Here is a 26,771-nt window from a genome sequence, read left to right on the forward strand (position 1 = left end):
TCCCTGGTGGCTCAGTGAATTAAGGATCCAGCACTGCAACTGCTGTAGCTTAGGTTGCTGCTGTGGCGCAGGTTCAACCACTGCCCCTGGAACTTCTGTATGCTGCTAGTGCAGCCAAAAAACCCTTAAACATACAAATGAAAAACAAGGAGTCAGGAGGAATATCCAGGTGGGAAGAATAGTTTGGATGATTAACCATATCTTCCAGGAGGGTTAGGAGAGGTAGGGAAGCTAGAAGATGTTGATACCAGTGATTTCCAAACTTAATCTGTATGTAGAATCACCTGAGGAGCTCTTATAAGTCCAAAGTCCAAGACACATTCCAGGTGAATTAAACCACAGTCCTGGGGCCTGGGATGCAAGCACAGACATCCGTACTTTTTGAAGCTTCTCAGTAATTCTCACATGAAGATAATTTGGGAACTACTAGGCACATACATTAGGACAGTGGTTCTCAAAGTGTGGTCCTGAAACCAGTAGCGTTAGCATTGCCTTGCTACTTTCAGAAATGCAAATTCTTGAGCCCTGCCCAGACTCACTGAATCAGAAAATCTGGGGGTGGAGTTCAGCAATCTGTGTTTTAACAAATCTTCCAGGTGATTCTGATGCTTGTTAAAGCTTGAGAAGCACTGAATTAGGATAAAAGAAAGGCATCCGAGGCTTGATTGTCTCTTAAAGAGCAGGTATAGTGAGGGAGTTTTCAGGTCTGGGCTCCTTTGATGTGAAGCATTTCCAGCTCAGCTTTGAGACTTGAAGAGGTCAAGGAAGTTAACACATGTGTTGGATAGTCATCCACAGATACATTTAAACATCCTAGATTTATGTCAGGATTAGGCATAGTGAGAAAAAGTATGAGCTAGGACACTTAGGAGCTAGATCTTTGGCATTTATAGGAGACAGGAAGTGGTAAACTCAAGTGGCATGAGCTTTCACGGAGTTTACACATGGAAAAGTGGCATCTGGGAATCCTGACCCCAACCCCTGCCTCCTGTCTAGGGGCCTGTGGGAGAAACGGCAGCCTCTGCTGGAGATGGAAGCAAGAAAACATCCACCTTTGGGAGAAGGTAGGCTTCAATTTGTGATGCTGGAAGGACATCTTGTAACCCTTATTCTCTGAAATGGTGACTTCAGAGCACATGGTGAGAATGGGTGAAGGGTTTGGAGAGAAGGATTGAGAATGGGAGGAGAAGAGGGGAGCATAAAGCTGCCCACGGTGAGAAAATCCTGCAGGACAGATGTCTGGGTATAGAAGGATGGGGGTGGGTGGCAGTGGCCATGGGTTATTGGTATAAAAGGCCTTGGTAGCAACGACTGCCTTCCTTGACATGCGTTATTTGGTGCCTTTGTGGTTGATGGTCCCAGACAGTTCTGTCACCATTCTTGAGTCACCGTGTGGTGAAAGCCACAGACTCTGGCCAGGCTGCTCTGTGTCGGGAGAGCAGCCGCAGGCCTGGGGAGGCCCCTCAAGGCAGTTGGGGGTAGCCAAGCCTGGTCTGCCATCAGCTCTTCAACCTTGGCGTCTTTCCCCTTCCCCAGAGCTCTGGATCCTCCACCCAGCAGGATGTGCCTGCCTGCAAACCACCCGGGCCCAGCTGTTATCATCAAGGAAAGCAGGACCAGGAGAACCTTGAAAACTTTCAGATAGCGCTTATCCTGGCGCTGACTGATAAGTGAGGCAGCAGGAGAAAAGGAGGAAGGAATAAATCAAGGAGAGATTAACAAAAGCAGAAGAAAACAGGTCCTTTTTGCTGGGCTAAGTGGTTTGGCTGATGATTTCTGCCTGACTCACAGCCTCCCTGGGATTCTGGAATGAGTTATATGCAGGTATGAATTAGGCATTCAAATGGCCACAAGATGTAGCCTAGCCGACAGACCAATACTATTGCTCGGGCTGGTCCGAGTCTAAACTGTGAAGCTGGTATAATTTGTTTCTGATTATGCTCCGTTTGGGGGCCTTTTTTCCTCCTCTGGAAATGCTCTTCTTTGGGTTTTTCTCACCCTATAGTTCTGTGCTCACCCTTCTGGAACACCCCAGGGGCTTAAACTAGGGATAGCCTGGAGGTTGGGCCTCCTCCTTCTGCCTAATGTTTTGATGTGCACTTATTCCAGACCCTCTTTCCCTGAAGGCTCTTAGCCCATCTTCACGCCTGCAAATACCCCCTCAAAGTTCTTTGGAATGTCTCAGTCCATGGTCCACGGTAGTGAGCCCTTCAATTCCTCGGTCTTGGGACTAATATTCACAACACATAACAGCTCATAGGACAAAGGCACTGATGAGTCAGAAGAGACACCAGCTGGAAACCCCTCACTACAACAGAAAGCTACATGCTGGCACCAGGGCTTCATCTTGCCTGCCCAGCCTCACAGTCCTGCAGTGGCCTTGTCCTCTCCTGCCTGCCCCCATCCACTGCCATGGGTAGATGCTGGACTGTCATTACCATCAACAGCAACTCCTCTCCAACTCAGTCAGCCTTTCAGTTTATCTCTCCTGTCTAAAAACAATTAATTTTTAGTTAAATTAACTTAGTTAATTCCAGCAGCTCTTTGATATAGCTACAAGCAGTTGCTCTTACCACTTTTTCTCTATCCTTCCAACCCTTCATTCCTTCCTCCCTCCCTTCTTATCTAGCTCAGATTCCCAGCTCATTATTATTTTCACTCAGTCATACTCTCATGTCCCATATGCCTCTCCCTTTTACTCCAGTGTACTCACGGGGCAACTGCCATCCTAGTTAAACCCAGCTGAGCACACACTGCAGACTCATGTGTGCATAGCTGGTATTTGCTGCCATCTTGAAAACAAAACCATATCTTGATCCCACATCACCTTCCCATTCCCATCCTCCCCTTTTTTTAGAAAAATCCCTTGAAAGAATTGTCGATCTTCACGGTCTCCAGTTCCTCCTCCCATTCTCTATTAAGCACACTCCAATCAGGATTTCCCTGCCACAATTCCAATGACTCTGCTCTCATCAGGATCACCAGAGCCATTGTCTGCAAAATCCTGCAGTCAGTTCTCAGTGTTTGTCTTATTGGTTCACAGCATTTCAGAGCAGATCACACCCTTCTTCCTGAGGCACTGTCTTCTTTGGACTTCCAGGATTTCACACTTTCCTGGCTTCCCTCCTCTATGTGAGCCAGTCATTCTCAGAGTCCTTTGCTGGCTGTTTCTCATCTTACTGGCTTCTAAATTGTGCATGCTTCAGTGGTTGGCCCGTTTATCTTCTCTATCTCTGCTCACTCCCTGACTAGGCTCATCTCTTCTCATGGCTTTAAATACCATCCCCACCTTGATGATTTCCCACTTTATATTCAGAGCAAAGACCTCTCACCTGAACCCCACTCTCATGTGCCAACTGCCTGTTGAAAATCTCCATTTGGTAAATAACAGGCATCTCATATTTAACATATTCATGATGGAACACCTCTTCTTACCTTCCAGGGTTTCCTCCTGTAGTTCTCCCAGCTGCGTAAATAGCAATTCTATCCATCCAGTTACTCAAGCCAGAAGTCATAGTCATCTACATGTCTTCTTTTCACTCTCAGACCCTGCATCTAATCCATCAGCAAACTTCTCTATGTATCCAGAAGCTAACCACTTCTCATCACTCCCGTTATTTCTCCTATGGTCCAAGCTGACGATGTTTCTTACCTGAATTATTGCAATGGCTTCCTATCTGGTCTCCCTGCTTTGATTATTGCCTCTCCTTCAGTCAAGTTTCCATATAGCACTGATTCTTTTCAAACATTAGATGGCAAAGCTCCCTATAAAAAAACCTCCCCAAAGTACCATTTTCATTGAAAGCAAAAGTGAAATTTTGACAAGGCCCCACAACACCGTCTGTTTTTTCTCCCCCTGTTCTCTGCTGACCATGTCTTGCTACTTTCTCCTTTGTTCATGCCACATGGTGGCCTCCTTGCAAGTCCTCAGATATACCTAGTATGTTCTAGCCTCAGGGCCCTTGCACTTGTTACTCCCTCTGCCTGGAACACTCTTCTTCTGCTTTGCTAATTCTCCAACTCCGAAAGTGTTTTAATCCAACAGTTTTAATGTTACATTCCCAGGGACCACTGTAAATATCTCAACTTACCTCCTCATCCTCTTCTCTGGCACTTCCCATCCTCTTTGCTTTAATTTTTTTCCACTAGCACCTAATCATCATTCAACATACTGTACTGGTTTACCTATTGCATGTGTTCTCCAACAGAATATAATCTACATGAGGACAGGATGGGAATTGTTACCTGTTTAGATCACTGTGTTGTCCTTAGAACTCAGAACAGTCTCTAACATGTGCACCTAATAAATATTTCCCAAGTGAGTGGATGAATATCATTGAAAATAACAGAAAAGGCAGCCTTGATCCACAAAAATCTGGACTTATCAGTATCAGAAACCACAATCCACACTGGAAAGTGTTGCAGTTAAAAAGGGTCACAAAATAGTAGTATGTTGTATGAACAAACAATCCTAAGAGAAGGGAGACACTAATTTTCTTGTAGCAGTCAGATATTACCTGGTACTTTGCCCATTTCATCTCATGGCCTGTAGGCAGATGGATTTCAAACATTAACCCAAACTCAGATTTAAAAAAAAAAAAACCTGAATAGGAGTTCCTGTCGTAGCTCAGCAGTTAGCGAACCTGACTAGCATCCATGAGGATGAAGGTTCCATCCCTGGCCTCGCTCAGTGGGTAAAGGATCCGGCATTGCCCTGAGCTGTGGTGTAGGTCACAGACACAGCTCGGATCCTGCGTTGCCGTGGCTCCAGCATAGGCCAGCGGCTACAGCCCGGATTCGACCCCTAGCCTGGGAACCTCCATATGCTGCAGGTTTGGCCCTAAAAGACAAAAAATGAAAAATCTGGTATAGACTTGATATAGTCAAATTACCTCAAAGCCAATGCCAACATAGTGTTATATACATAAGAAATTACCATCTCACATCCAAAAAGTAATTTGTTTTTTATTTCCAGGGTTGTTGAGACATAATTGACATATAATATTGTGTAAGTTATAAAGCACAGTGATTTGACATACATAAGTGTTATAAAATAATGACTGCAATAAGATTAGTTAACATTGGGAGTTCCTGTTGCGGCACAGTGAAAATGAATCTGACTAGAAACCATGAGGTTACAGGTTCTACTTCTGGCCTCCCTCAGTGGGTTGAAGATCTGGCGTTGCTGTGAGCTGTGGTGTAGGTTTGCAGATACGGCTTGGATCCTGTGTTGCTGTGCCTGTGACATAGGCCAGCAGCTATGGCTCTGATTTGACCCTCGACCCCTAACCTGGGAACTTTCATATGTGCTGGGTACCACTGGCCCTAAAAAGCAAAAAAAAAAAAAAAAAATTAGCTAACATCCTTAACTGTATGTTGTTAGAATTTTTTTTTTTCTCCTTGCGATGAGAACTTTTAGGACCTACTCTCTTGGTAACTTTCAAATAGACCATACAGTGGTGTGAACTGTACTCAGCACACTGCGCATTACACCCCAGGACTGATTTATCTTATTACTGGAAGTTTGTCCCCTTTGACCACCTTCATCCAATTCACACCCCCCTCCTCAGCTTCTGGTAACCACAAATCTGTTCTCTGTGTCTATGTGTTTGGTTGTTGTTGTTGTTGCTTTTTCACTTAAGATTCCATATCTAAGTGAGATTATACAGTATGTATCTTTTCCTATCTATTTCACTTGGCATAATGCCCGCAAGATCTATTCATGTTGTAACATCTGGCAAGATTTCCTCTGTGTGTGTGTACATATCACAGTTTCCTTACCCATTCATCCATTGATGGACTCTTCAGTTGTTTCATGTCTTGACTATTATAAATAATGCTGCTATGATCATAGGGGTGCAGATATCTCTTTGACAGTGATTTAATTTCCTTGGGATATATATACTCAGGAATAGGATTGATGGATCATAGAATAGTACTGTTTTTAGTTTTTTTTAGGAATCTTCATAATGGCTGCACCAGTTTATATTGCCACCAACGAGGGATAAATGTTCCCTTTCTCCTTGTCCTCAACAGGGTGGACCTTTTGTTGTGCTGATAATAGCCATCCTTACAGGTGTGAGGTAGTAACTCATTGTGGTTTTGGTTTGCATTTCCTCATGATAATGATGTTGAGCACATTTTCATGCACATGTTGGCCATTTGAATATCCTCTTTGGAAAAAAATCTATTCAAGTTCCTTGTCCATTTTAAAAATTGGATTGTTTAGTTTTTTGTTATTGAGTTGTGTGAGTTTTTTCTTTGATATATTTTGGATATTAACCCCTTATCAGATACATGATTTGCAAATATTTTCTCCCTTTCCATAGGTCACCTTTTTATTTTGTTGATTGTTTCTTTGGCTGTGAAGAAGCTTTTTAATTTGATGTAGTCCCCCTGTTTATATTTTATTTGTTTCTTGTACTTTAGGTGGCAAGTTTTAGAGATCATTGCCAAGACCAGTGTCAAGGAGCTTACTACCTATGTTTTCTTCTAGGGGTTTCTGGTTTCAGGTCTTATATTTAAGTCTTTAATACATTTTGAGTTAGTTTTTGTGGGTAGTGTAAGATGGGAGTCTAGTTTCATTCTTTTAGATATGAATATCCAATTTTCAAGCACTATTGAAAGGACTCTTTACTGGTTATTCTCGGCTCTGTTATCAAATACTAGTTGAATGTTTAGGTATGGGTTTATTTCTAGGCTCTTGATTATGTTCTCTTGGTCTATGTGTTTGTTTTTATGCTGGTACCATTCTGTTTTGATTACTCTAGTAATAGAGTTTGAAATCAGGAAAAGTGACACCTCCAGCTTTGTTTTTCTTTCTCAGGATTTCTTTTGCTATTTGGGATTTTTTGCAGTTACATATGAATGTCATAATTGTTTCTCCCAGCAGTAATTTAAATCTTTATTGAAGTCTCACAAGGAAATACCAAAGTGGAATATATTATACAATATGTGGCATAATTCCTAAAGATTCTCTTAGTGTCAAAAGTACTATTTTCAAATTTAAAAACACAATTCTTACACAAATACATACGGAGTATTGGTCAGAGTTCTGATTTTAACTCATTCAAGTGATGCTAAAGCCAGTTCAAGGATAATAAGAGAATATAGTGTTTGACAGTTAATGAAAGCAAAAACAAATGTAAGAATAAGACTGTTGGTTAGATACAAAACTAATTTATTGACCCCAGGACAATAAACCATTATCTTTGGGGTTCTCTTTTCTACTTTCAGAGATAATTTGCATTTTTACAGGGCAAATTATCTCTGAAACAGTGTCATAATCAGCTCAGGCTGCCATACCAAACTACCATAGACTGGGTGGTTTAAACTATAGAAATGTATTCTCTCTTAGTTCTGGAGTCTAGAACTTCAAGATCACCATGCCAGCTTGGGCAGTTTCTGGTGGGATCTCTCTTCCTGGCTTGAGGGTGGCCACCTCCCCTCTGCATTCTCCCAGGGCAGAGAGGGAGAAAGCAAACTCTGATGTCTCTTCTTAAAAGCACTAATCTCATCATGACACTGCCCCTCATGACCTCATCTAAATAGAATAATCTCCCAACTGTTCCATCTCCAAATATGATCATGTTGGGGGTTAGGTCTCCAACATACAAATCAGTGGGGTGTGGAGACACAATTCATTCCATAGCAGTAGGCAAAAATATTTGCATGAGCAGTTTTATGCAAAGTTTAAAGGCTACCCTTACAAAATTGTAAAAATGGTCTAATAAATAATTGAGAATTAGTAAGTCACACAACTTTACAACCTTCTGAATTCAGATGACCCTTGAGAAGGCTTATTAGACAGGACCCTGGGCATGATAAGGAAGGCATTTGCTTTTAGGGGTTGGGGAAATTTTTTTTTAACATCCCTCATTTATTTCTCTATAGACCCACTCAAAGTTCAGATTTATGAGTTCTGAAGCATGTACAATCTGAGGGGGAAGGGATGCTCTGTAGGTTAAAGAATATAAATGAGTGCGTAAATAAGGTACTTCAGCCCCAAGGACTGAGGAGGAGTCTTTGCTACTGAGAACTTCATGGAAAATTCACGTCTGTCCTTCATGGCAATTTCTGCATCCTCCTAAATCTTCTAAACATTCCATAAAAATCTTCCTCTTTCACTGACTCTCCTTTCCCCACTCAAAACTCTCTCCAGCTCTTCTTGGCCCATGCATTTCTTCTAACGTCTTTCTAATAAAAACCTTTTTAACCTTTCCAGGTATCTCCTAATTCTTGATACCTATTATCTCTATAGCTAGAGGCAAAAAGAATTCCTCTTAGAACCTAGAGTCAGGTAAGACTGAACACAAAGACAGCCATACTTACTCCCCCAACACCCCTTCTGTAGGGAAAAGGCCAGTGCTTCTTTACATTAAGGTGGAAATGACTGAGGAACCCTAATGTGAACCTCCCTCAGGAATTTTTAGCAATAGTCAGGAAGTCTTAAAAAATGAGAACCATGAGGAGTTCCCACTGTGGCACAATGGGTTAAGAATCCAACTGCAGCCACTTGGGTCGATGTGAAGGTGCGGGTTTAATTCCCAGTCTGGCACAATGGGTTAAAGGATCTGGCATTGCCACAGCTACAGTGTAGGTCTCAGCTGCAGCCTGGATTTGATCCCTGGCCCAGGAACTTCCATATGCAGTGGGTGCAGCCAAAATAATAATAATAATAAAAACAAAAGACTTTTAAAAAATGAGAACCATTTTTAGTGGAGTTTCAGGCAGAGAGGACAAGGTCTTTGATATTTGAGGGGCATAAAGCAGGACAGTATTGATTTTTAGGAAAACTACCAGGAATGTGCATTCTATAGAATGTCACTTACCTATCACTGTAGCCAGTTCAGCACAGCATCCTTCTCACGTACCATCTGCTGGGATGATGAATGAAATTATCATCTCAACAGTATTGCCACCACTTCCCCCTGCCATTCCCCCCCCCTTTTTTATAATGATATCGGTAGTCATGTGGGTATATGGGATACCGTTTTCATGACTTACTGTAGCCGGCTTGGGACCCGCTCAACATCAGATTCAGAATATCTTTAAGATACTCGTCATGGCTCAGCAGAAACGAATCTGACTAGTAGCTATAAGGACACAGGTTTGATCCCTGGCCTCACTCAGTGGGGTAAGCATCTGGAGTTGCAGTGAGCTGTGGTATAGGTCGCAGACACAGCTTGGACCTTAAGAAAGACTGGAGAAAAAAAAAAAAAAGGAATATCTTTAAGACTCTCATCACACAGTATAAATTGAATTGAAACAAGGTGCTTCTCTCTGGACAATTTTTGGAAGAGACAAAAAAATAGGCAGACACAAAGATTTGTAGAATGTTGACTTCATTCAGAAATCGCATTAAATAGCACACAGAAGCTTTTGGAGAAGGCAGAAGAAGGGCCTTTCAAGGGCTGACAGGAGAAAAGAAAGCAGGGTTTACCTCAGAATTCTGGTCCTCGTGTTAGCTGGAAGGATGCAAATAGCTATTTTTCTACTTTGAAAAAAATCCTCCAGCACAGGCCTAACACTCTGATTCTGCATGAGATGTGAGATGCGGGAGTGCCAGCCATGCACCAGTCTCCACCCCTGGGCTCCCTGCTGAGGTCACAGCCATTTGAAAACCAGGCCTTCCCTGAGTGATGACAACAGAGCTTGTCAACCAGCTGGGAGACAAGACTCAGGGGCTGGGGAAAGGCGGCAGATGAAAGGCTGGCGTGGTGCTAATGGGACTCCCTCCAGAGGGTAGCAAGTCAGAAGCAAGCCTTCTGTGCCTTGTGCAAAAGACTCTGTGCTTGCGTGCCGGGTGGATGTCGGTGCCACTGGGTAGCACTGCACATGCTGCTCTGCACTGAGGTTGCTAAAGCCACTTTAATTTTCTAGAAGCATCTTTTTTTTTAATTTTTTTTTTGTCTTTTTTGTTGTTGTTGTTGCTATTTCTTGGGCCGCTCCCACGGCATATGGAGGTTCCCAGGCTAGGGGTTGAATCGGAGCTGTAGCCACTGACCTACGCCAGAGCCACAGCAACGCGGGATCCGAGCCGCGTCTGCAACCTACACCACAGCTCACGGCAACGCCGGATCGTTAACCCACTGAGCAAGGGCAGGGACCGAACCCGCAACCTCATGGTTCCTAGTCGGATTCGTTAACCACTGCGCCACGACGGGAACTCCTAGAAGCATCTTTTTCATGGGGGAGAAGAAAAGCATAAGGGATGTCATCTAAGTGGGTTCTGAGAACACAACTGGGGCTGTAATGAATGCAAAGTTAATGGGTACATGGCCTGAAGTGCTCATTAATAGAATGCAAATGTTCTGGAAATAGATTTTCTTTTCCATTCCCTTTAGGGCATTGCATTTATTTCTGCCATGTCCAAAGAGACCCATTTTCCTGTATGCTCTGAGTTACAGCTCTTTATTATATGCCCAGTTTAAAGATGCCCTAAATGCCCACCTGCTACTATAGAAACTGATAAGGGTAAATTACATGCTAAAAGGAGCCGGGGGCTCTATGGTCAGCAAGGTCTTCACCATAATGAAATGCAGATGAACAGAAGGTCAACTCTGTTAGAATGAGGCTTTCGCTTCTGGAATTATTTCCAAGACTCGGCTTTTTAAGTGCCCTCTCTGAGGAACTAGCAAAAGAGACAATAGACGGCTTCTAGACTATCCAAGCTGGGTTTAGTGGAAGTGAGATTGAGTAAATACCATGTAAAGCAGGAAGGAACACTGAACTCAGCCTATCCTAGCTGATGGGAGACAGAAAACACCAAAAAAAAGTGAAGATTAGGCATCCAGGTGTTGCATTCCTTCAGCATCTAAGCCTACCTTCTTCCCTCATTTCTTTTATGTTGAGAAGGAGGAAAACTTCTTTTATATTCAGACCTCCAGATCTTTTCTGGCTCTCTTTAGTGTTTCAGGGGTCCAAAGCTATGTAGGCAAACAAGAGGGGTTTGCATTCTTTTTGTTTGTTCGTTTGTTTGGCTTTTTGTTTTTTAGGGCTGCACTCACAACAAGTGGAGGTTCCCAGGCTAGGGGTCGAATCTGAGCTACGCCACCAGCTTATGCCAGAGCCATAGCAACGCCAGATCTGAGCCACGTCTGTGACCTATATCACAGCTCATGGCAACGCCGGATCCTTAACACACTGAGCAAGGCCAGGGATTGAACCCGCAACCTCATGGTTACTAGTTGGATTTGTTTCTGCTGCACCACAATGGGAACTCCAGAGAGGGGTTTGTATTCTGTACTCCCAGGCACCCTTTTTCCTCCATACAGATCTGGAATATTGCCCAATACTGATTTAAGAGAGGCTGACTGAAGCATATTAATGTCTTTCCCAGGCTCCTCTGCAAACACTTAAACAGAGGCACCTAAAGAAAAACGTTTTGGAAAATGGGATGGGGTGGGGAAGATTTTAAGGCAAAATTCCAGGGTAATCCTTTCGTGCCCCTTAAATGCAACTTCCCAATAAAAGACCCAAATTTATGAGGCTCCCAAAGTCTCTTCCTTTCAAAATTGAAAATAAATGTAAACATTTAACAAAATAGAAAACCTTAGCCAAAAATACCTTTTTTTTTCTTTTCCCTATCACTTGTAAATTTGAGTCTTTCTGCTGATGGTCAGATATCCTGCTGACAGGTTCTTCACTAAAGTCCAGCCATGAAAATTTCAGGATGAGATGCTATGCAGGGAAAATTACACTAAAATAAATTTGATAGGTGGTGCCAAGGTCTGAGCACATGCTCCCCTGTCTTCAGCTTTACCTGACTCCAGAAGTTTCTCTGTCATCATGTCATCATTAAGACATTTTATGTTCCTGAAGTTCCTATTGTGGCTCAGTGGGTTAAGGACGCAATGTTGTCTCTGTGAGGATGTAGGTTTGATCCCTGGCCTTGCTCAGTGGGTTAAAGATATGGCCTGTAAGCTGTGGCATAGGTTGAAGATGAAGCTCAGACCCGGGCTTGCCATGGCTGTGTCATAGGCTGGCAGCTGCAGCTCCAATTCAACCTCCAATTCATCTAGAAACTTCCATATCCAGCATGTGAGGCAGTTAAAAAATAAAAACAAAAACAAGAAAAAGAGAGACACTTCATGTTCCTGGACTGTGTGTTGGCATCTTTCCATCAGCCATGCCCCTCTGACACCTATGACATATTCTACACAAGATCTACCTTCAACAGAAAATCAGTAGTAGCTCCTTGAGCCCATCCGGCAGCCCCTCCTTACTGGACACATGGTTCCCCATTCTGGATGCAGCCCCTGAGGCTGCCTGGTTCCCAGTTCCTCCCCTCTGTAGGTGCCCCTCATATGTCCTCCTTCTTCCACTTATGTCCCAATCTCCTAAAACCCTCTGCATCTTTCTTTTTGCTCTTCAAATTTATGTCTGGAAGGTCACACATCCCATTGCCTTGGGAGTTTTCCTGGATAGAGCCAAAGAGGGCTCTGGATCCAGTGAGGTGAGGCAAAGAGAAGAAAGCCGTGTTTGCCCTTCTGTCCCAAGTCAAGCTTCCAGGAGAACAATCTGACTTTTCATACCACTATCAGTGGCTACCTTAGCATGACTCCTATGCTGCTGGCCAAAAGCGAGACCTCTCTTACTTCTGCAGAAGTTACATTAAACAAGTCCCTGAAGGTTTTCCTACCTTGCAATGTTCAGAGCCCTGAAACTAGGTTTAGTCACACATATGAATAATGCCCAGGACATGAAACACCTCCCACCGTAGCAAATATAGATTAACTGGAGCCCCCAGATAGCATTTTTTTTCCCCAAGAGTAGAGGTCATGGACAGATCCTGAGGAGGGAACAGAAGTGTATAATAAGAAACAGCTGAGTAAGAAGACAAGGGGTCCTCTCAAGGGTCACCATGGGCAGGCAAATCAACCAACCTCTGCAACATCTGAGGCTTGCCATTGTGAGCTAATACGAGATAAGAGAAGCTCGAGCAAATAGGAGGGACGGACAAGGGAGGACAGCACTACAGAAGCCAAAAACTGCATTAAGCAGTGGTTCCTAAATGCTATCACATCACTTGGCTGCAGCAGGCCCTCTCCAGATGGACTGGATCAGAACCGGCAGTAGTGGGCCCGGGAAGCTGTGCCTAAGATCTTTCCCCAGGGAATTTCAACATGTGCCCAGGTCAATGAAGCCCAGGTGTAGAGGCTCCACCAGGAAAATAGCCTATGGCTGTTCTATATTCATAAAATCCTCACAGTGTCCTATGAGGGAAGCACTATTATTATCCCTCTTTTACAGAGGAGAATACCGACAACTCAGCTAGTAGGTGGGGGAGCCTGGGTTTGAACCCAGCTATCTTGGCTTCACAGACATTTGATACTATTTCAACAGAACTATTAAAATGAAATACAATGAGCAAGTGAAACGCAAAGGCACATGGAAGGAAAAACATAGAAAGAGGTGAGAGGCAAATGGGACCATCCTTCTGTAGGAATTAGGAAATTACTCTGAAGAACAGACACACCTTCTAGAATGCAGAGGTGGGGACAGATTCAGTGAAACGCTTTTCCTCAGGGCTGTACAATGACTAGCGCGGTCTTGACAACAGCCCCCAGATAGTGCAAATTCTGTCATGATGGAAGAATAGATTATGTCTAGTAGACTAGACATGAGATATATGCGAATATTTATAAGAACTTTCCACAGCATCCACCAAGTCCCATCAAAGGAAACACGCTGATTTCTGAACATTCTGCTTAAGGAAGTTTGTAGTCAGACGTAAGCTATTTTCCCATTGTCTCAAAGACCTTTTTTTGTCTAACCTAGATGAACACTATGATGTCATGCCTATTTGCCCTCTTCTGACCTAAACAGTAATGAAATTGAAGTCCTTGAAAATACTCTCCTCTTCAGAGCCAGGACACTGAAAGCTTATTCAGATACGAGACAATTGTCTTGATAATATCTAGTCTAGACAGAGGGACTCACGGAAGAAGGTACAATTAGTCTTTTCGTCTGGAACTGATGTCTTCAAATAAGTTTTCTAAAAATCTGATTTTACTATGTGTTATTTTTGTAGAGATGGTGAGCAGGCAGACATCTTCCCAGGGCCTCCCCCCTTAATTGTGTTTCTTCTCTCTGCATCCTCCAGAGCCATCAAAGTCAGTAAAGGGCTCTGTGATGGACAGGGGCAATTCCTTTGGTCCCAGCCCCAGGACTCTGGGCACTTAAAACGCCGAGGAGCACGTCCCTCACTGTCCCCGCATAGGAGTGGCCTTTCCTGAGTTCCCACCAGAAGAGTCATGGGCCTGTTCATGGTCCAAAATTTAAGATGACAGCTTGGCCTTTGTTGCCAGGGGAATAGCCCATGTGTGACCCTTTTTCACAAAGCACAGGTGCGTGCCAGAATTGAAGACAGGAAAAAAAACGAGTTCCTCTTCCTCAGGAGATCCTCTGCTGCTAAACTTGGTGCCACTGAAGTGGCAAACTGGGATGTTCCAGTAAAAGGCCCACCCGTGTTGTTGTAAAGCAGAGAGACCAACAAGCCAATCAAGTTATAATTAGCTGAACTATATCAGGTGCTGCTAATCAACACAATTCTTACAGTAAATTGCAGGGAAGGTCTTTAGGACGAAGAGAGAGAAGGGATGTTGCTTTTATAGTAATGCAAATAAATAATTGTAGAATGGAGAGATGAAAGCACAACTGGTGGTTTACTCCTGAGAGGCATCCTCGCCTCCTCCTTCTTGCTCTTCTCTTCCCGTTAGCTCCTCCCAGCTGGTACCAGACATTTGACTGCTTAGCGCTATGGCAACACCTCAAAGGTTTTGTGGGTCTGCTCTCACCTTCCACCCCACTCCCTTTCAAAGCCTGCCCCACATTGTCATGGAATGGTTTTTCCAAATGCTGACCTGGTCATATCAGGTCTCTGACTAAAATCTTCTATGGTCTGTCATTTTTCCACAGTGGTTGAAAATGTCATGAAAGTACTTCCCAGTCCACCCCCACCACCCACTTCTTCAATCCACAAAGGATTCCACCAACACGCCTAGCCATTTGCTCTCACCGTGCCAAACCATTCATGGCTCTGTCCCACCCTCGTGCCTCTGAGCAGGCAGTTACTTGAGCCTAAATCGTCCCCTTGCTACGAGTGTTCTAAAGACTCTCCAGTTAACCCCGGCAAAACAAACCTATCTCCTTCCTCCCCGTGCTTCCTCTTCTCAGTTTCCCCGTGAGTGCTCCAAAAGAGTTTACGTGGCTGTCCCCAGCTCCTCAGCCAGTCTGACAGAAGACACTCAGTGTGGTGAGGTAAAGACATGACTCTGGTTTAGCTTTCAAATGGCTGCTACCAACTTTGTTGCCGCCAGCTCTCCTTTCCTGTGGGCAGCAAGCTTCCTTAATGAGATTTCATTGCAGCCCCTAACCTTCAGTCCTTTCTTCATCTCCCCCAGGGCAGACTGGAGCAGTGGTGTGTGTGGGGGTGCATCTGCTCTCTGACATGTCCCCTTTTACATCAAGTATCAGAGTGAGGGGGAGCAGGAAAAGGTTGCCTTTGTCACTTTTCTCATGGGCTTCAGCGACAGTGAGCTTGCTGGTAACTTACTTTTCACAGTTGGTTTGGGGGCGGGGGTCATTGTAAAGTGTCAGTATGTTCAGACAGAAGCCCTAAAATCTCCACTGAGGAAGACTCAATCCCAAAAAGATACCCTAAGCAGTGGCGGCTCCTTCCCAGGAGAATCCATAGCAACTGACTCCCAACTCCCCCGCCCCCCACCTCCCCATCCTCCCTACTCCTCATGCCTCCAGGCACCAATCACATCCCTCTGATCTTTGTTCCTCTGTGTCCCTTGACACAACTTTTGCAGAAACATTAGGGAGCTCTTGTACAGATTGTTAGAGAATTTCACCTATTATTCCCATGGAAGCTATAATAAAATCTTGAAAAGGAAAACATGGATTCTTGTGCTCAGGTTTAAAGTAAATATTCTCAAAGTCACCTAATCTATTGTAGATTCTTTTTCAGTTTTGTTGTTGTTGTTGTTGTTGTTGTTGTTGTTCTCCCAGGAATCTAGCTATGGGCTAAATTCAATAATCACGTGGAGCCAATCCCTTTTTAATTAAAAATTAAAAAAAATTTACAATGTGTCCATTTTTGCTACACAGCATAGTCATTCAGTTATACTTACATATAACATTCTTTTTCCTATTCTTTTCTATTATGGTTTATCACAGAGTATTCAATACAGTTCCCTGTGCTCTGCAGTAGGACCTTATTGTTTATGCATTCTATATATAATAGTTTGCATCTGCTAATCCCAAACTCTCAATCCATCCCTCCCCCATGGCAACCACAAGTCTGTTCTCTATTTCTGTGAGTCTGCTTCTATTTCATAGACAGGTCCATTTGTGTCATATTTGAGATTCCACAAATAAGGGTATCACATGGTATTTGTCTTTCTCTTTCTGACTTACTTCACTTAGTATGATAATCTCCCTGTCCATCCATGTTGCTGCAAATGGCATGATTTCATTATTTTTTATGGCTGAGTAATATTCCATTGTATATATGTACTACATCTTCTTAATCTGTTCATCTGTTGGTGAACATTTAGGTTGTTTCCTTACTTTGGCTATTGTAAATAGTGCTGCTCTGAACATATGGGTGCATGTATCTTTTTGAATTATGGTTTTCTCTGGATATATGCCCAGGAGTTAGACTGCTGGATCATGTGGTAATTCTATTTTGCCAATCCCTTTTTTAAATCTTGTAATTTAAAATCATAAAAATCAATATATCTTTAAATTAGAGAAATTATGCCCAGGTTTCTCAAAGTAGGCTCTGAGGATCTCAGAGATGTTCTGTGAAGATGTGGCTCAGTGGTCAAATACGTTTGGGAAACATCTTATTTTGTAGAGCCCCCTCCTGTTCTGTTCTATACTCTCTATTTTTCAATATTGAGTCACCATCAATATTGTCATATCAAAAGCTCTGAGAATTTCTGCAGTCAATGAACCTCTTTAACATTATTGAACCTAAGGTTTTGCAAAATTATTTGTGCTCTCAGTTTCATGCCAATAACTTTTTACCCTGTGTGACACCAACTGGCTTGGAACATCCTCGCTTTTGTGATGAGGCAGAGTTGAATGCCAGAAAGAGTATTAAGAAAGGGCAGTTACCGGGCCTGGATCTGTCTGCTTTGTACCCTGGAGCCCCCTAGGCATCATTTCTGTGGCATCTGTAAAGCATGGCATGCTTCAGCTCATTACAACTCCAACCTTCCACAAAAAGGGCATTCAAAAATGATTTCATTATTCAGCTGCCGAAAACTCATAGCAAAGTACCAGTAGTTCTCTGTGAGTGTTTCAGGAAACCCATGAAGATTCTTCCTGATTCGGTTTTTAAAACCTTTATTTGAAGCATTTGTCAAAAGCAGAAAATAAAATTTTAGAGAACAACAGATCAATTTTAAACCATTGATTCTAAGATAGGATGAAAAGTCAAGGAGGTGAGTTATCAACAATTTGAATCTTTGTAGACATAGAGAGTAAAATAAAATATATTTTACATGTTTTTTGTATGCTAGTGCTCTTTATAGATATTTATAGATATGACTAAACACATGAACAAGCTATGAAAAATGTAGAAATTTGGATTAATCAATTCTTGGAGTGTGTTTTTATCAGGTGGTTACCAATAACCAATCATAGGAAAAAAACTGCATTTTGTTATTTCTCCAAGGTTATTTGATAGAGATAAGAATAATTCCAGAAATATTATAAATTAGAGCATTTGGAATTTTAATTTTCAAGTTACAAAGCTATACAAATAAGAATAACTCTAAAAAAGTCCATGAAACCTGATTTTTTGTTTTTTGTTTTTTTTTTGTTTTGTTTTTTTATCTAATGTAATTCTTCTACCCCAGTTAAATATTTCAGATTTCCTCTCAGTGGGATTCAGGCTGATTACTGAAGGGTTCTAGCCACCTGAGAATGGCATCTGTCTTCCTGTCACCATGCCAACTCCTGGGACGACAAATGAGGGATTTCCCCTTTTTTTTCCCAGTCTTCCTTCCAGTGAGGCTGAGACACACTCCTACCTCAGGAAAAGCACCATTTCTCATTACAATTGGTTCCTTTCCTCCAGTTTGTGTGAGGAAAAAGCTTGAGATGAAATCTTTTGTCTTTTTAGGTATAATTTCTGTTTTCTCACTATTCTTACTGACGTCTTTGTGTGGTGCAGTGGCTGGGATCCCACTGCATTTACATGGCAACCAGGAAATCAGTCATTCATGGTTGCCATGGTAACCAGAGGGGGGTGCAGGGAGGCGAAGTCCATTTTATCCCAGTCGGCTGAGTCCCTTCCTGGAAGCCTACAGAATTTTTAGACAGAGGTCCTTATGAACACAACAACAACAGGCATCAAGACAGCTGCACGCTGGCATCACAAAACATCCTGTAGAGGAGGGTGTGGGTGAGCAAGGCAAATATCACAAGGAGGCCAGGGGCGTTGCCTTCTCTCCTCAGAGCTCAGGTCCCCTAGCTAGTCTGTGGAGGGAGGTCTCTGAGCACCAGCTGCATGCTGAATTGCCCAGTTCTCTCTAAAAGCTCCAGGTCTGCAAAGAAAAAGCAGGTAGCCAATGTTGTGCAGGAGAGTGAGTGTCTGGGGAAACACAGCTCTGTTGTTATGGTAAGAACCCCAAACTGCGGAAGTGGGGCAGAGGGTGCAGTCCCAAGAAAAACGGAAGTGTTAAGTTGTTTCCTGCCACATCTGCTTCTGGAGCTGAGGGTTGTCATATTTCAAATTTTTAAAAAATGTCATGCGAGGTTAACCAATAAGAGTATCTTTTACAAGCATGCTATTTAGAATCCTTAATTGATAGGCAGGTGATACATTGCTATCATCTGATATAACAGACAATAAGGGCCCTGGACTCCAGAAACAGACTTGGCTCCTGGATTTTTTAGTCTGATCTTTGGGAAGCCAGAATTCACCTAGAGCCAATATTTATAACTAAAGTGGAGAAGGCACTATGTGATTTTTAGAAGTCTTCTAATGGCAATATCCTAATAAGCCAGGAGATAGAAATGTTGCTCTGTGAATGTAGACCATTTTCTCTGTAAAGTGAAGAAAAAAGCTTCTCATCTTCATTTTTTCTTTTTAACAGCAGAATGTTACTCTTTTCCTCTTTTGGAGATGAAATGCACAAACCCTGATTTCTATCCCTCCTTCCTTCAAATTGCTCCCTCCCCGCCCCCTCCAACACACACAGGTACACAAACACACTCTCGTTGTGTTTTTCTCAGTATGTGGCACCAGCCTACATCATTCACTTTAGGGTCTTCCTTACTCTTAACTTCTCCCACATTCAATTTAGCAGAGAATTCTTACAGGTCTGGTTTCAAAACATATTCTGAATTCGGTCTCTGTTCACCATTTTTATTACCTATCATACCCATGCCTCCTCATTTTCTAAATTCTAAAAGAGCCTCCTGACTGGTCTCCCAGTTTCCATTGTGTCTTGCTATGTCTTGGTGTCACAATGCAAGTTAGATCATGCCATGCCTCTGTTCAGACCACTCCCCACCCATCCATGGCTCAAAATGTTACAGCAGGCAGATAGTTAGGTATGAGCAGAGAAGTGGGGGCATGAGGCCAGATGGCAGGAAACCACGCATCATGCAAACAGCGGGGTCCACGGGCAGACAAAGAAAAGCAGGAACCTCCAGACTGACAGGAAACCACATATTTGGGGGTGATAAGTACCCTGGAGGCAAACAAAGGTGGAAAAGAGCATCAATATCCGGCTTCCAAATGTAACCCGTTGCTCATTAACCCTCATTAGAATAAAATTATAATAAAATTAGCTATGCACATAAGTAGCCATCATGCACCGACACCATGACACTTCTTTTTTTTTTATTTTTTTATTGTGATTTCCCCAATACATTTTTTTCTGACTGTGCAACATGGTGACCCAGTTACACATACATGTATACATTTTTTTTCTCACATTGTTATGCTCCATCCTAAGTGACTAGACAAAGTTCCCAGTGCTACACAGCAGGATCTCATAACTAATCCATCCCAAAGGCAATAGTTTGCATCTGTTAACCCCAAGCTCCCAATCCATCCCACTCCCTTCCCCTCCCCCTTGGCAACCACAAGTCTATTCTGCAAGTCCATGATTTTCTTTTCTGTGGAAAGGTTCATTTGTGCTGTATATTAGATACCAGTTATGTCATATCATGTGGTATTTTTCTCTTTCTGACTTACTTCACTCAGTATGAGAGTCTCTAGTTCCACCCATGTTGCTGCAAATGGCATTACGTTGCTCTTTTCTATGGCTGAGTAATATACCATTGTGTACATATACCACATCTTCCTAATCCAATCATCTGTTGATGGACATTTGGGATGTTTCCATGTCTTTGCTATTGTGAATAGTGTTGCAGTGAACATGTGGGTGCATGTGTCTTTCTTAAGGAAAGTTTTGTCCAGATATATGCCCAAGAGTGGGATTGCTGGGTCATATGGTAGTTCTATGTGTAGATTTCTAAGGTACCTCCATACTGTTCTCCATAGTGGTTGTACCAATTTACATTCAACCAACAGTGCAGGAGGGTTCCCTTTTCTCCACACCCCCTCCAGCATTTGTTATTTGTGGACTTATTAATGATGGCCATTCTGACTGGTGTGAGGTGGTATCTCATGGTAGTTTTGATTTGCATTTCTGTAATAATCAGGGATATTGAGCATTTTCTCATGTGCTTGTTGGCCATCTGTATATCTCTGATCAAAGCTAAATAAGGACAAAAATCCCTCCTCCCTTTCAGGAAGGTAGAGCTGAAATGAAAATTGAGGACTATGACCCCCAAACCCCTCCTTCCCAGTGACTATTCCACTCATGCAATTGGATGCCTCTTACGAATGGCATGACAGAGAAGTGCAGGGCAACCGCTCACCTCTCTGCCCTCTTTAAGAGGTATATTTCTCACTTAAAGAAATCCTCACTTTTCTTTCTTAACTTCTGTCTCATTTCTGAATTCCTTCCGCAACAAGACAAGAACTTTCCCTTTGGGAACAAAAACACAACACTCAGAACATGACCCACACAAGGCTGCCTGACAAGGCCCCTTGGTGCCTCTCTGTCCTCATACCTTCACTTTCCTGTTCGTGCATCCTACTTCCCCACATGGACCTCCTTGCTGTTCTTTGGAAACACCTAGCACTCCCTCATCTCAGGGTCTTGGCACTTACTAGAACGTTCTTCCCCATGTTAGGAGGCCTCCTGCCTTCACTTTCTTCAAGTCTCTAACTGTCAGCTCCTGCAAGGAGGCCTTTTGTATCAGCCTGAGTCTTGGTAGGCAATAGAAGGCACATAATTCCTGGGAGAAAGAAAGGACTCACGACAGGTGTGTTCAGGGTGAAGGAAACCAACAGAAAGATTTGATGCCATGTCTAGGCTTGGAGGGGCAATGGGAAGAAGCTGTAAGACAGCCATGGTTCTGGAGACTCATGGGGCTGACCAGAAGGAGCTCTAGGGACTGCAGGAGGAAACCATGACCAGAGCAGAATGTGGAGGAATAAACACACTGACCTCACCTGTGTATTGGCCAAACACAGCTGGAAACTAGAGTCCAAGGCAGTTGGGTATGATGCAAGTTATCTATTATTGCATGACAAGTTACTCCCCCACAACAGTGTCTTGAAAAAATAAACATTTACGGTCTCTTACAGTTTCTGCGGGTCAGGAATTTGAATGCAGATTATCTTGATGTTTCAAGCCCCAGTATTACATGAGATTGCAGTTAAGATGTTAGTTTTTTGAAGTCTTGTCTGGGGTGGAAGATTTATTTCCAAGGTGGCTCACTTTACACGGCTGGCAAGTTGTTGCTGGGTTTTAGCAGAAAGGCTAAGATCCACCCAGTCCACTCCTAGGTGGGCCTCCACGGGGCTGCTTGAGTGGCCTCACAACATGGTACCTCACTTCCCCCAGAACGAGGGATCCAAGAGGGCCTTTTATGACCTGGCCTTGAAAATCACACAGTGTCACCTGGGCTGTATCCTATTAGTCATATAGACCCGAGTCAGTATGGAAGGAGACCACACAAGGGTGTGAACTGCAGGAGCCAAGAATAACTGGGGGCCATCCTGGAGATACCACTGAGCACAGGGCAAAGCAAGAAAGGTGGGGAATGAATTGAAAAGGGTAGGCGTGAGGTAGAAATCAAGTAATAACCAGCACCCTTCCGGACCATCCTCCTTAAAATATTGCCTGTACTCCTGCCACTCTGTTCCCCTTTATTGTTATTTTTCTTCATAGGACTTAATGCTACCTAACGTATCAGATTTATTTGTTAACTAGTTTATTTTTGATTTCCTACTATCATATAATCTCCATGGGATAAAAGACTTTGACTCTTTTGTTTTTCTGCTGGCACCTAATAAGCTTTCAACAAATATTTTTGTATTTGAATGTATAAATCGTGCCTGATTTTAGATGAAAAGTAAATGCTTTTAAATGACCAATTCCCGGAGTTCTCATGGTGGCTCAGTGGTTAACGAACCCAACTAGGATCCACGAGGATGTGGGTTTGATCCCTGGCCTCACTCGATGGGTTAAAGTCTGCTGTTGCTGTGAGTGGTGGTGTATGTAGCAGACTTGGCTCGGCTTCTGTGTTGCTGTGTCTGTGGTGCAGGACCACAGCTACAGCTCCAATTCAACCCCTAGCCTAGGAACCTCCATGTGCTGTGGGTGTGGCCCTAAAAAGACTAAATAAATAAATAAATAAATAACCAACTCCCATGTCATCCACATTTTTTTTAAACCAAAAGTTTGTTCTGTCTCCCCAAAATACCACTCAGTGAGTTAAAATTTGCCTCTTGGAATTTTGCAAGCAACACACTTGCCTCTTGGCCTTTTCTCTTTCTTCATCTGGTGGTGGTGTTTTCCCTTCATTTCAAGATCACATTTTCATATCTTTCTTCTTAAAATAAAAGTAAGCTCCAGTGCCTCTTGTTTGGCTCTCAGCTGAGTTCTGTTTTCAGAGACCTTATTTAATAAAATATTTCTCATGAGAAAAATAAACCCTTCCCTCCTCATCTCCCCTCTTATTTTTCCTCTTCTGTTTATTCTTGAAGCCTGCCAAGGGCACCTGTGGGAACTTTTGTGGCACTTCTGAGGCTAAAGAGATTGCGGACCTCTGGTTACTGAGAGTCAGAAGAGAACAGATTGCAAGCAGAGAACATTCCTCCTGGGCCCCACGTGGAGCCCACATTCATGGTGTACTCCCATTGTCTGACCCTGAGAAGAAAGAGGCCCCCAGGAGATCTGCACCCAAATCTAGAGCGGGTGGAGGAGGATGGTTTTTCTCAACCAGCAGGCCCAGAGGGTGTGGTGCGTTGTCAACACCTCTCCAGACACAAAGTGGGAGAAGCTGATCCCTTATGTTATGAAGCAGGATCCCTCACAGTGGAGGAGACAAGCTGGTTGTCAAAGTGGTGAGAAGACATGCCTTGATGCCACATACGCATGCGCCTCATTCCACAGAGCATCTGCATTGAAGTGGTTCTTGTAACTCCTTTTCCTAAGACACAATTATGAAATTTCACCCCCTGTCCCAGAAGCAGCAGCTTTTATCTCCTACTCATATTAAACCTAATCCTGGCTGCCAGCTCAGTCGGTTAGAGTGCTCATCACTTACATATATTATAAATATGAGTAATAAGTAACTTGTAAAGTTCATTCATTCATTTAACAAAGATTGAGTGAGTGCTTACCATGTACCAGGCACCATCAGGACCCAGGTTAATTGAGATAAGCACCCAGTTATCTTCCTAGAAATGTAGAGGTGGAAAGATATTTTTACTTTCTCATCCAATGATGATCATAAATGGCATGGGTCATTCAAGCATTTCCACAGATTATTATTCCAGAATAAAATAGGAGTCTGTCTTGCTAACAATGAAGCAAGTTCATTCATTCTGGATCTTATTTTTCCTTGAAATCTTATTTTTTGCTAGTGACGGTCCCTTGGCTCTTGGCATGTACAACGTTTTTCCCTCTTGACTGTATTATTTGAGGTTATTGTTGCTGCCTTCAGATACAAAACCACTGATGTATGTAATCCTTCAGTAAGTGTTCAGGTGATGTAGTTTTCCATGCTTATATTGGAGTACCAGGTGTGTTTATAGGGTATTGGTGGGGTTTTTTAGTCATATTGATGCTGTCAGTTTTCAGCTAATATAATTCTGCTTTCTAGATGCAAAATATTTGGTGGTGGGAGTTAGAAGAAATGTAAGTAAATATCTTAATAGCAAATAAGTGATGTGACTGTAGTCTGGGTGAATTCCACTATTTTGAGCTGGAAAAGAATCAATGACAATCACTTGTCCTGAGCAAGTAACTCACTCTTTTCATTTGAAAACAGAGCCATTAATAACAAGGTATAAATAATGATGCACTTACTAATGTGATACTCTAAAACTAAATTTTTTAAAAATTACAAATAAATCTACAGATGTTTGTCTTATAACCTTCCTCCTAAAGTGAATCCCTGTACCTCACTTGAAATGTTTTTGCCTTTATTCATATAGGTGATGAATATTTATTGCACACCTACTATGTGCTGTGCACTGAGCACTGTACTAGAGATATGGCACTGAGTCAGACATGACATGTCCTGGAATTCCACAGATGGAGGAAACACTCAAGGACAATACCGTGTGATAAGAACTATAACCAGGATAAGCAAGAGGTGATTTGTGGCGAAGTGGGGCTACAACTAAACCGACTATTTTCTTTTAGACAACTGTACAAGTAAAAGCAGTAATTTGCTGAGAAATCTTATTTATGGACTACCTTTGCCAAGTCAATAATTCGCAATTTCCAAACACACTACGCACCACACAATTCTCTGCTGAAATTACCCTGTGTAATCATACAAGAAATACGTAAAGGATATTGAATAACTTCTTACAAAAGTAACTGAAATCTTTTTGTAATATTTCATGGGAAGTCACATCAAGTGTTTCACCTTATTGAAAATGCATCCTTCAAGCTCACAGATGTGCCGGAAGAGCCAACAATGGACAAAACTTTACAAGAGCTTTTTACACATAGGGAGACTTCATTATCATCTAAGGAAATCGCTGCTTTTTGCCTCCTGGTTTAATAGTCTCACTTGGTCAGTAACTCCAGGGTCTCTCCTGCTTTAGCATCCATAACACATTTCTTCCTTTCTTGCCACCATTCTCTGCTCATTTTCTGATTCCCAAGGACCTTTGGGGTTATAGTTAGGCAACCTTGGTGGTTTGTTGGCTCATTCTCTTTGAATTTCATAAAATGTATGTTCTTGTATCTTCCAAGTGATCAGTAGGGCTTATCACTTTCTTCCATGGGACTTGATGGTTTCATTTCACTCAAAGTTAGAATAGGAGTTCCCATCGTGGCTCAGTAGTAATGAACCTGACTAGTGTCTATGAGGACATGAGTTCGATCCCTGACCTCCCTCAGTGGGTTAAGGATCTAGCATTGCTGTGAGCTGCAGTGTAGGTCGCAGATATGACTTTGATCCTGTGTTGCTATGGCTGTGGTATAGGCTGGCAGCTGCACCTCTGATTCGACCCCTAGCCTGGGAACTTCCATATGCCATGGGTGAGGCCCTAACCACACACACACACGTTAGAACAAACATGCACTGAGTACACACGGTGTACAGAGACCAGAGATACAGCCCTGACCTCAGGGAGCAACTCCATCCACTAGAGCTTCAGAGATCAAGGTCATGAGCAAAGCTCTGAATATTCTTTACAACAGGGAAATCATCAAAGACACAATGAGAGAACACTCCCAAACATCTTGTATTTCCCTGCTTTTTTGCCAACTTATTTACTATCAGAATAGATCACTCTGACCACTTACTTGACACAGAAAAATCAAATCTTGCCTTTCTGCCTGGCCTGCAAATTCCTGGAGTTATTAGTCTATAGCTTTTTTTTCAAGACACTTCAGAATGATTTACTTGTGAGATATTAATCTCACTGATTGCTTTAATTCTGACATTCCTTTCAAAGCATTGTTTTTCCCAGGCTTTGCTTGTGTGCAATGTTCTCTAACCTCTGCCATACTTCATTGCTGACTCCTTCTTGATCTCGTTGCTGGTTTCCTGTTGTCCCTGCTTTTCTGTATATGCATCTTCAGGGACTTTTAAGGGGAGAGAAGTTGTGTTTCACAGAATTACTATTCGTTTTTACAGTAAGGATGCATTTGGTTTAAACTCTTGCATCACCCTAGTGAACAGTCCAGCTATTCTTTCTGCTGGTGGAGGGTATGAAACATTTTCTGCTTATGGGAAGAACTTCAGACACTTCAGGCAGAAGCCCCTTGGGGAGTGTCTGGCCTTTGTCCCTATTAAGCTGGCCAAACTCTGCCTGTGCTCAGCTGTTAGGATCCACAGCTCTGGTTCCATCCCCTTCCCCGTCTCCTGCCGTCTTCCTTCCTGGGTCTCTCCGTCCTTGGGGTCTTCTTAGGGGAGACCTCCTGCTTCATGATTAGCCTGCCCCCAGCCCCACTCATCTTCTACCTACCCTTAGCCGCTGAGCCCACACCTGCCCCTCAACACTTGTATTTGTTAGGAAAGCAAATTTCTTGACCTCAATGATCACTGGCAACCTCCCTAGGGCTTTAGGTATGCCGCACCACTTTGGGTTGACAATCCAAACAGTTCAATTGAGGTGACCTTTCTGGCAGTGTGAGGGAAGAATCTGGGGAGCTTCATGCTATTCATGTAGCCCCCTAATTAGCCCTGTCCAG

The 26,771-nt window shown here is 42.9% G+C and overlaps 1 protein-coding gene across 1 annotated transcript in view; it reads left to right on the forward strand.

The window, feature by feature from the left end:
- GNG2 (G protein subunit gamma 2) overlaps positions 669-26,771 on the forward strand; it is a 166,716-nt gene continuing 140,613 nt past the window's right edge. The window contains exons 1-2 of the transcript XR_002346920.1: positions 669-683; positions 997-1,064. The gene's annotated coding sequence lies outside the window, so the exon portion shown is untranslated. The remainder of the gene's footprint in view (positions 684-996; positions 1,065-26,771) is intronic.

This window comes from Sus scrofa, chromosome 1, assembly GCF_000003025.6.
Source record: "Sus scrofa isolate TJ Tabasco breed Duroc chromosome 1, Sscrofa11.1, whole genome shotgun sequence".
Classification (NCBI taxonomy): Eukaryota; Metazoa; Chordata; class Mammalia; order Artiodactyla; family Suidae; genus Sus; species Sus scrofa.